The 11,680-nt window shown below is 40.4% G+C and overlaps 1 long non-coding RNA gene across 2 annotated transcripts; it reads right to left on the bottom strand.

The window, feature by feature from the left end:
- Nucleotides 1–239: 239 nt before the first annotated feature.
- LOC145554141 (uncharacterized) lies at nt 240–2,086 on the bottom strand. 2 transcript variants are annotated; one of them, XR_014090181.1, is made up of 4 exons: nt 1,205–2,086; nt 896–1,033; nt 697–796; nt 242–606 (listed from the first exon to the last, which is right to left on the bottom strand). It is a non-coding gene; the product is annotated as an uncharacterized LOC145554141 (long non-coding RNA). The 2 variants fall into 2 exon arrangements; XR_014090180.1 differs by having other exon boundaries at nt 240–606; nt 697–1,033.
- Between the last annotated feature and the right edge of the window lie 9,594 nt (nt 2,087–11,680).

An 11,680-nucleotide genomic window follows, 5' to 3' on the forward strand; every position in this document is an offset into this window, starting at 1 on the left:
AATTACAACCAATAGTATATTTTAGTATACTATACGTACTTTTTTGGAACAACTTCAAGTGTACTTAAAGTATACTTTTTAAATATATTTCAGAGCTTTATTATTATATTTTGATATAATTATTATATTTTGAGTGTAATAATTCTGTCTCAGAATTATATAAAAAATATATATTTAATATACTTCAAATATATTTTAAATACACTATTAATATATTAGTAATGTATTTAAATTACACTTATTTTTTATTTTTGATTTCCCGCTATAGAAAATAAACTACAATTTTAATCACTCGTAAAAGTCTTTATTCCTACGTACCTATTTCGTAAATGACATGCATAACTACACTACAGTACTTACATTGTTTTAGGCTAAAATTACATGGGAAGATTAATTACACAAGATGCCAAGGTAATTCAAATATTTTGTTTTATTACCGACATTTTAAATTTGTCCAATTTTACTCACAACTTTATGAACTTTACATAAATTATCAGTTTACACATCAAAAGTGAACACGTGAACATGAAAATTTAAGTGTGACAATAAAACATGACAGTGAGGATCAACGACAGAACATTCCCGTTCACTGCACCTTACAGAAACCTACAAAAAAGAACAATAGAGCAATTACACATAGAAAGCATTTGTATTTAAAGAGAACAGAAAAATGGCAAATAAAAAAATAATACTTACAATTTTAAGACGTTTTGTACTCGCCATGTATGTGACATCATCAGAACTGATGATTGGGACCGGATGCCTGGGGTGGGAAAACATTTCTGGGTGTCTTTGCCTGTTTATGTTAGAAGTAGAGAAAAATAGTCAGCAATGTCATTGATGTTGGCATTAACTATGAAGCTGTTTTAAGTGTGGACTTAAGGAGACAAACTACCTTACAATCTTTCCATCCATGATCTGAACACACTGATCCTTGCAGGGTGGTGAGGGGGGCTGGTGGTGCCCATCTCCAGCAGTCATCAGATGAGAGACAGGGTTCACCCTGGACAGGTCACCAGTCCATCACAGGGCCCTGAAAGTCAACAACAAATAAAAAAAATGAAAGATAAATGTTAGATTAACAAGAAGAGAAAAATTATGTCCAGTTAAATCAAATCATGTCTATTAAGAGCTTAGTGTTGGTAACACACCAGTTTTTGTTGTTGAAAATGTAGCTAGCTTCTCATTAAAAAAACAAACTTACATCATGAAGACGATGTGAAGGTTAATCCTCAGAGCTGGTTGGTGATCTGGTGGAGCCAGAGCTTCTTCTGAGACAGAAAGTCTTTAGTTTCCTAACACCTGATTTCTCTGGCTTCCTCTTTCATCTACATTTGCTTAGACTGCAAACATATGTTGAAGATAAAATCATTGATGAACGAGTTGGAACAACAACCACCTCACAATATCAAAGTCTCTTTGTCATATGGAGCTTAATTAAAACCAGGTTAGTTTATGAATTAAAGTATAAGTTGCAACAAACAACATCCATGCAGTTATAACATGAAGCTGAATGATTACTATAGTAATAATCATACAAGTCACAATAAAATTGATAAAATAATTATTTATGAAACCAACGTAAGTTATATATCTTTACTGCACTGTTTATAATTAAATGAAGATAATTAATAAGTAAACTTATCACCAGCTAGCAACACTTAGCAGCCTTCGTCCCTCTGGGCTCCTTTTGTGACACACATTTCATTTCCATCGGTTGTTGTCCCGTTGTGTTGTCGTTTAACTCGGATTAGGACGTCACCAGCTTGAAATTACCAAAATTAGTAATTATTGTCAAGGCCCTCTCTACTTTTAAGGCAATATTATGCTAGTAAAAATGGCGAATTTGAACAGCGTCTGTTATCTTCCCTGCGTTCAAGTTTTTTCTTCTCTTTGTGGAGTTTTTTAAATAAATGAAAATGTGCAATACCGCCACCATCTGGTCTGGAGTATGAACTGGAGGTAATGCCATTGATTATAAGGTTTTACATCACACATCTGAAAATTGATTGGGTACTTTCTTAAAAATTACATCATGATTATCCTTTTTTTATTGTATGCAATTTTAAAAAATAGCAAAAGATTATTAAGGCACTTAAAAATTCATACATATTCATTCGTATTTTGTTCACTTAAAGTATGCTTTTATTTAATATATTAAAAGTGTATTTTGGTACAATTATGTTTAAGTGTGTTTAAAGTACTAATTTCGAAATTGATACAAGTGTATCTTTAGTATACTTCAGATATACTTATAGGTAGTATACTTAATAATTAGTATACTTAAAGTGTACTTTCACAAATTTAAGTATGTTTGAAGTATACTAAAGTATACTTTTCTACCTGGGTTAACACAAACCACAATTGCAAAATTGTGTTTTCTCGACATTCGCAGAATATCACCAAAGGCTTGTGCACATTTGTAACAGAAACGCAGCCACTGAATGATTTATCAGAAGAAAAAGGCATTTGAAACTAAATGGCTGCTGAACTGCAGCAGCTTTTGTTCCCAGAAACAATGTCCTGCTTTCTTTGAATTATGCGCAGAACAACTTGTACTGAGACTGTCTCCTAAGAAGCAAGTAGTTCCAATAACAACGGTCCACAGGGGAGGACTGTGGACTTCTCAGCAACTACAACTACCTTTCTAGAAATACATGCTCCTCTTTAGTTTTTCACGAGTCACTTTTTCAACACTTTAAACAACACCAGCAGAACTCCGGGCCCCTCGGTCGTTCCGGCGGCTGGTGACGGAGAACTTTATCACACGCAACCGAAACAATCTGGATCACTCGCTGCCAGATTTTTGTTGGCTCACTCCAAGCCTTTAATGCAGACATCATAAAACCGTTTCCCCACGCAGGAGCCCGGCGATGCTGCTGTCTGGGTACATTCTGGTTTTGACAGCACCCTGCATGCTCCCCTTAGAGTTTACATATGGGGCGTAGTGGTGTGAAGTCTGCACCAGCTGTCATAAAACATTTCCAGCAGTGAAGGATGAGGGGTATATATATATATATATATATATATATATATATATATATATATATATATATATATATATATTTATTTATTTCAGGATGCCAGTAAACCTCAGTTTGACCTAAAGAAAGCATGCCAGACCCCGGGGATAAATCACAGAATCACCTAAAAAATGCTCGAGCCTGCAAACTCCGACAGATGTGCACAAGAATGTAAGCATGCCGTGTGCAGGCTAACCTCTCTCTAGCTCTCTGTGCACTCACAAACAATGTCAAACCACAACTGAGTCACTTTGGTTCCTGAGTGAAAAGTGGCTCCACACGGAGGCCGGCGGAGGCAGTCCTCTCCCGTCGGCCGGCAGCGCTGACGGCAGCACATTTGTTGTTCTTTCCCATCGTCTGATCACGCTCAGACCTCGACGCCCAGCCCTGGGAACGTACAGCGAATAAGCTATAGACCATGCAAATGTTGTTATTCATCAGCTAGCTCTAACGTGGGGTTCATCTGATGGGGTTGTACACCACCATAGTGGCTGGAACACGGAGTGACGTGAAAGCAGAAATGGCCCGTCTGACTCCAAGAAGTCCAGATTCTAGAATTCTCGTCAGTCTGGGTCCGCATGCAGAGACACAGACGATCGCAATCTGAATTTGTTTGCCATGCTCACTGTATAAATATTGTCACCTTCAACAATAATGGTTGTTGTTTTATTTTTTTTTTTGGGGGGGGGGTCAAAACAATCATGTCTTTCTTACCAAAAAACGTTTTAGGCAAAAACAAAAAAAAAAAGGCTATTATTATAGGAAGGTGACGATGTGTAAGTCACTACTTGAAGTTGTGATCGGTTTTGTTTTCTAATAATTCAAGATTCTTTCTACTGTTCATCCTTTTTCTTTGCCCCCAGACTCACACACAAACACAATGTGTGTTTGTGTGTGAGTCCCCCCCGGACCCCCCATCTGGCTTTAGTTAGCTGAATGTTGGTTGTTTTTTTTCCGTCCTCCAATCCCAAGGTTTTATGTATCAGGAAGTGATTAAGATAATCTGATTTTCACAAGATCTTAAAATTAAGTAAAACCATGTTAGGCACATAGCACATGGAAGTGTGTCATTTTTTTATTTAGAGGAAGAAAAAGAAAAATCTCAACCAAAATACGGTAGCAGTAAACGAGGAGATCAGCACATGGCCAATAATTCATGAGAGTTTGGAGCCACATCTCACAGCGCTTTGTTAAAGTTTTGAAGTTTTATCAACATCATTCTGGACACATTTTCTTAAGCAGTTAATTTCCTCCATGACTTTATTCATCTCCGTTTTGAGTGCCAACAGATTTTCGTTGTAGTAATACAACGACAAATCAAATCCTTGAACCTTTTTTGAATGAGCTTTGCAAACCGGCATCAAATGGACCCGTCACACCATTTCAACCAGGCTGGGGACTGAGCTTTGACTGGGCCATTGTTATGACTTCATTTGTTTCTTTTTGAGTCATTCTGTGGTATAAAGTATAAATTCAGTTGTTCTGACTGATTTTTTGGAGAGCTTTAGTGAACAAACAGCATCATGAAGACAGGTCAGGGAGTTATGCAACTATAACCCAAGTCTCAAGAAGCTGTGGAGTCAACAATCTGAAAAATCATCTGGACACATTTTCACTAAAAATCGATCAAGATCTGAGCTGAAAGGTCGGACAAGGAGAGCGTCGATCTGAGAATCATAATCGAATGATTTAAAACAAAACATATTCTTGTGATAGAATGGCCCAGTCAAAGTCCAGATCTAAACCCAATCGAGAATCTGTGGCAAAATCAGGAAACTGTTGTCCACAAATGCTCTCCATCTCAGTCTGACTGAGCTTGAGTGGGCAAACATTTCTAGATGTACAAAGCTGGTAGAGACAAACCCTAAAGACTAGCAGCTGGAATAGCAGCTGGAATAGCAGCTAAAGGCATCGACTCAGGGTGGGGCTGAATATTTTTACACAGCAAACTTTTCCATCTGTTTGTAAAAACGATGTTTTGAATCATGTCTACCAGCTTGTATCGGTCTTTCATTTATTTATATTCATTTACATTTATATTTGTGACAAAATATTGAAAAGTTCCAGGGGTGTGAATAATTTTGCAAGTGTTCTGCATTCAAAATGTATCTATCAGTAAAGTTCCTAACATATCTTCTACATGTACAAGATTATAACATGAAAACACTGACGAGTTACCAGAGATACTCAGACGTCCATCTGAGTAGCAGCATGTTCTAAATGTTGACCTTTGCACTGAGTGTGTGGTTATCTTTGTGGTGGACTGCTAACGTTCAGTCAACACCTCTGTTGTGACTGCAGCCTCCATGTGACCTTAACAGGATTAGGGAGGACCAGGAAACTAATAAATGAAAGGAAAAGTTGAAGTATCTATCTCGACTTTTCTCTTTTGCTGAGACAGGGCTGGGCTGTGTTTAAGGTTGTGGCTCCCCATCTGTAACAGTTTCCTGTGTGGTCCACAGACTTGTCATGTAACACAGCCCTTCATCTCATCCAGAACAGACACACACACACGCAAAAAGACGAGGTCAGATCAGAGATATTAGGCTCTAATGATGATTTATGAGCTAATACGTAACTCTGTGACATCTCTGAAAACGCAGCGCGGTAAGCTAATATGCGCTCGTTTGTTTTGACTGAATCACTTGGCTCGCAGACGTATCCAAGTCCAGGACGCAGTTCTGCGGTTTAACCACTTTTCACTTGCGCTACAAATTGATAGGATGTAAAATATGACCAAGAGAAACAATATAAGGACCTTTGCTCTGACTTCAAGTGAAATGAAAATCTTCTAACCATCACTTAGGACAAATTGCGGATCCTGAGTGCTGTGAGGCGGATCACTGGGGATCGGGGTTTGTCAACCGGTGTTTATTAATTTGTCAGGGTCCTGACCTCACCGCTAACGAGAATGACTGCATGTTTACTATGGCAGATTCTGAACCTGCTCTTCCAAGTCCAGGAAAGTTACAGTTCTTCGCAGAAGTATTCGCTTCACATGGAGGGAAAATGAAAAAAGTCTTTCACTCTGAATATCTTAACAGATGTGGAAAGTCTGACATGCATTGGTGAGTCAATACTTTGTAGGAACACCTTTCACAGCAGTTGGAGTTTCAAGTCCTTTGGGGGTGTGCCTCTGCCTCAGTGGGCTTTGACTGGGCCATTAAAACACGTCAACATTCTCCATTCCTAAACTTTTCAATTTGTTTAGAGTCATTTTAGCTAAATCCATCTTCCCATCAGCTCCAACCAGCTTCTTTGTCCCTGCTAAGGTAAAGCGTCTCCACAACATGATGTTGCCACTACCATGTTTCACCATAGGAATGGTGAGTTCAGGGTGATATGCTGTCTCACTTTTCCAGCACACATAGACTTTTGCTATGTGAGGAAAAATGTTACATTTTACTATCTTTAAAGCCGAGGTATGTAACTTCTATAACAAAAAAATTGCGACTTGCTTTTTGATAAAACTTTAATGATGTTGCAACAGCATAATAAGAGACACTATGCCACAAACTCGAGGCCCGTGGTACAAATCCAGCCTGCCACAGCTTTTTATGGGCCCTCTGGATTCTAGTCTAAGCTCCAGGTGTTTAAATATTATGTTATCAATCAAATCAGTGCAGTTTTTATCTGTTTACAACCAAATTCTATCAATCGGTCCTTCCACTTTCTTGAGAATTATCATGAAAATCCATGCAAAATCAACAAATTGCGCCAACAATTGGGAGTTTATTGCAAATTTTTCTCAAAGATCGTCAAAAACTTTCTTACTTTTACCAAACAGCTGCCTCAGCCTCAACTGATATCAGATTATAGTCCATGATCTACACAGCGAGTAACAAAAAGCCGGATTTACAGTCATAAATGAGCACAAATATTAAAAATATTTGAAAAACACTGATTTTATGGCAAAAAAAAAAATCACACAAAAAGAATCACAAAATCCTGGAGGGACTGAAAATATGTTCAATAATCTTTTCTGTCCCTCAATATCGAGAATTCATTGATATTTTAATAGTTTGCCAACTGGTTTTATCAATACATTCTGCCACAACCGGACCTTTAAGGGCATTCGTGATCTTGAATTGGCATAAAACGAAAATGAGTTTGACTCCTCTGATCTAGAGAAACTCACCCATGCATTTCTCTTTGGTCGCATTGATCCCTGCAGCAGCGTCTTTACAGGATAGCTGATCCAGAACGCTGCTGCTCCTGCTGTGCTGATCTGTCACTTTAAATCCTAATAAAACACTTTGGGGTTTGTGGTTGTGCTGTTACAAACCGTAATAAAGTTCAAGAGAGAAATACCGTTGCTAGGCAGAGGGATAGCTAAGCAGTTTGACTCTAACGTGACAGGCTGTTGGCTCCAAACACTTACCAACATGCATCTGCATCTTTTCTTCTTTTTTTTTTTTAGCACTAAACACAAAGAAAGGTCAAAAATGTTCTGCTGATATCAGAGAAACACGTGTAGCAGCAGTTTACTCCTCATGCAAAAAGCCAAAATAACATCTCTCCAAGTTCTCCAAGTGTCAACATTGCGACCAAAGGCCATGTCATCATCGGACTGCTTCGAAGTTTCCTCCGCCCACAGACTGGTTTGCCCGGTGCCCCATTTCTATTTTATTGCTTACACTCGAGCACAAACACACAAACACACTCACGCTCACACACACACATGTGGTGGGATGAAAATGACTAAAACCACTAATCATTTCAGGGCCACACTGTCAATTCCCACTCGTCTCTGGGCCGAGGAATACGCGAACAGGGACACGTACAGAGAGATTGGCCCGTTTTGCTTCGCAAGGTTTCAGCTTCGACGGAAGCGTCGTCGCTTTGTCTTCAGCCCGTTGAGAAGGCGGCCCGGTTGGGGTCGAGTACCTGTAGGCGACGCTTCGGAACCGAAAATACACGTGACGCGTGGAGACAAGTGGGGAGCGAGCTGACAGCCAACCTACAGAGCAGCGCGGCGGCGCAGTGGAGCGTACAGCATGTGGTCCAGTGGGAGTCAAATGGGAGGATAATTAGAGGCCCGTTTCAAGTGGAGCAGACCTTACAGTAACAAGGCTGTGATGGTGACAGATTGATGGTGTGTAATAGGAGGTTAGGACAACAGTGGAGGTCCCAGGTCATGAATGGACTTTTATTTTTTTTACCTTACTGCATTGCAGCGGCTGATGCACAGGAGCTTTCTGCGAGTCTGGGAAAGAACTCTGGGAAAATCCCACGGGGCTGCGATGCATGTGTGAAACACGCAGCCGGGTTTCGGACGCCGATGAGTTTTACTCGAATTATGTCATACAGCTGGAAGGTGTGAGCCCAAAGTTCCCAGTCATCGTCTACAGGAATGTCGTCTGATTTGGAGCTTCAGTGATCTTCTATTCGGGGTGATAAAAATGTGCCGCAACTACTATTCATTCTGTATTATGTACTTTCCAGCCATGCAGTGACATTTTGTAGCACAATCATGTCACTATGTTAGCTTCAGTTGTTGTAAAAATGACCTTGAAAGAAATTCAACGCCTTGAATTTGGACCTCTGTCTCTGGCCCATCAGCTGAGCTCATTGAAGGAGCTACTTCTCAGCGAAACGCTGGTAAAAACGTTAAAGGGTTGACAGAGGAGCCATGTTGTGATGACTTCCTGTAGGCAGAGCTTCAGAAAGAGCGGGAGTTTTTAAAGGGACAGAGGCCCAATTTCATGGCATTAAATTTTCAAAGTCAAGTTTCTTTTAAGTCATATTTTATATAAATGCTGTTTCTATAACAACTGAAGGTAACAAAGTTAACTTTACTGTGCTATAAAATGGCACTATGCCTGGAAAAAACATAATACTGCCCCTTTTAGACTACCATAATGCTCTTGTACAGAAGCAACGATAACCTTTCCAAACATGAGAACATGCTGAACTAAAATGATTTGCGAGAACCAGGCAGTCCAGAAAGGTTTCGCTACTGGAGCGATTTACAGTACAACAAACCCAAAAAACACGGGTCAGCTCCTTTCCCCGAAACAAACTGAACGTCTTAATATAGCCATTCCCTCCGGACCCGGCCCTGACCCAAACTTGACCATGTCCTGACCAAGCTGTGGTCGCGTCGCTGTCTCTCTAGGATCCACACTCGCAGCTCTAGGCAGCACTTTGGCTCGCTGGACCCACTCCATCAAGTCGGGAGACTGCCGAACCAACACACAAAGCTGGAGCAGCAGGCATGTGCAGAGACGGCCACATGGCTGTGCACCATAATGCTTTCTCAGCCCACCGTAGCCAGCTACGTTTGCGCAACTCCGCGCAATTATGGTCTTCCTACCGAAACAGGTCTCCCAAGACTTCTGCTGTCCAACTGCTCCGCACAAACAGCTTTATTTTACTGCACCCAGCTCACACAATCAATCACAGAGGCTACAGCATAATTGGGATGTATATTTTCTTGTGGTCATGTCCTTACCACGCAAGATCGGCTGCATTATGCAAATATTTTCTGCTGAGAATTTTGATGAGTTTTGAAACTGTGTTCACTCCCTTTTTGTCCCTTTGTTGTGTTTATGTTGTGGTTATTGTCTTTCTAAATCAGATATTTAGGGAAACACATTGTTGTTTCAGGGCAGGAATCTGTCTGAATGTGCACGGGAGGCCCGAGGAGCAGAGGGGGATCCTTGAGCACATTTTCTCTGTAAGAGTTGGAAACATTTTCTGCATTGTTTTATGCTCCTCTCTAGGGCCAAGCTTTGCATTTTCAAGAGTCGTGCCCAAGAAAAAGAGTCTCTGGTTGGCTTTTCCTGTGTTTGAACGTCTCGCGCAGTCAGTTTTGACAAGTATTTTTATCACTCAAAAAGAGGTCTCATCAAAACTGCACATTTTCTGCAGTTTTTACCTTCTGGGGCAATTTGTGGATCCAGTTGTGCATAAAACAGTTAGCTGCACACACCCAACATTTTACAGCATGTGTTTGCCCACAAGGTTTTTAAAACACAGTTATCCTGGATGCTGACCAAATGTATGTCAACTTTTGAGTTTGAGGAAAGTTGCAAATAATTTAAAAGATAAAAAGGTCAACAAGTTTTCTTGTGATAAAAATGATTTTGGTTCCAATTAAGCTAAAATAAGAAATGTTTGGTCTGATTTAACTTCAGTCAGTGAGGAAAAATAATATGTTTGTCTCCTTTTATTCAGTGTATGTATTTATCTGGTTTCAACTGTACGTTTAGTGAAAACTTTGGTCACTTTTAAAATATCGTCAGACGTGACTTGACCAGTTGTTTGCAAAGAAACCAAAGATTATTTGCACAGGAAATGGAAACAGTGTGCCACCAATGGCGTACCAGTATGAAACATGTACTTATAAAGGATACAAAGGCAGCATAGAAATATAGTAAAAGTTTGTTCACATTATATTTGCTTCCTACCTCCACTTCCTCCCTGTTGCTAACTGTCCAAAGACATAAAATAGCATTCGCATAAACAGATGTGATGCCCAAAATTGAAAACTGGCCTCTGTCTAACAGTGGACTCGGAAGCTGTAGCTCAGAGGAGGAGCTTTGTCCTGGAAGGCGGAGCTAGGTCCACCCAGCCGTTTTGCACAGCTGAATGGTTGCTGTGGGAGATTAAAGGATTTCTCAAACATGCATGAAAGAATCAAAGTGACACTTCAGGTATGTTTCTGATGAGGGAATAACATTATGATGGAAAGCTCCAAAATTAGATTTTTGCATCATACTGCAAACTTCTTAACCCCGTTCTTCATATTTTCTGAGGTTTTGTATCTTGAGAATCTAATCTGCTCCAGCTCAACCCAACCATTGTTCTCACACTTTATCTGTTTCATTCCAGTCATATTTTTCTGTAATGTGTCCTGTTAGGCCTTGGGGCACCACTGAAAATGACACCACCTCAGTAATCCACAGCCAGTTGATGCTACAGCTAGATTACAACTGATAACACCATGAAGTCAACCAGCAGGCACATTAGGAATTTGTTTATGGCATAATTACTAATCAGACTGTGGTTTACAGGATCATCAGTGTAACCTCTAAGCCATGTACAAAACATTTAGTTTCTGTTGGGATTTAATTAAATATCAGTGTGGCTTCTGCGTCGGAGCCAACACCACGCCCTGGAAAAGGTGACAGATGGTGCTCCTCTTATTTTTGGATCGCTCAATATCCCTCTTTTTGTTCGCATGCGGTGTTGTTTGTGTGTGGATGCCTGCAGGAGACACAAACGCAGGAGACTAGTAAGTTCAGAAGTAAAATCCATACCACAGCCAAACCCTCCAACAAGCACAAATAGGCCGAATGAGCGAGTGTTTCCTGGCCTCCTGCTCCTTCCCAGAAAAATGTCAGCTCACGGATCCGACGACTCCGTCTGTCTGAGGCGCAGTTCAACTCCTTCATCGTTTCCGTTGCTACAATGAATGTCTCGTCCTCCTCCAGCTCTGAGGAAGAGCAGAAACGGGAGGACCAGTCCAACTAATCCCATGTGCAACTGGCGAAGTCATGAAGAAGAGAGATCAAACGGTGCGTAGCGTATCCATGAGGGCCACATATTTTCTCAGCAGAATTGTGTCAGCCACTTGTGCAAGACTCATCAGTGGCACAGTTGAGAAAGAGCTTTGGATTTGCCAGTGGGATTGCTGGGCTCATGATTTAAAT

Source organism: Poecilia reticulata, chromosome 2, assembly GCF_904066995.2.
Source record: "Poecilia reticulata chromosome 2, P_reticulata-male-v2, whole genome shotgun sequence".
Classification (NCBI taxonomy): domain Eukaryota; kingdom Metazoa; phylum Chordata; class Actinopteri; order Cyprinodontiformes; family Poeciliidae; genus Poecilia; species Poecilia reticulata.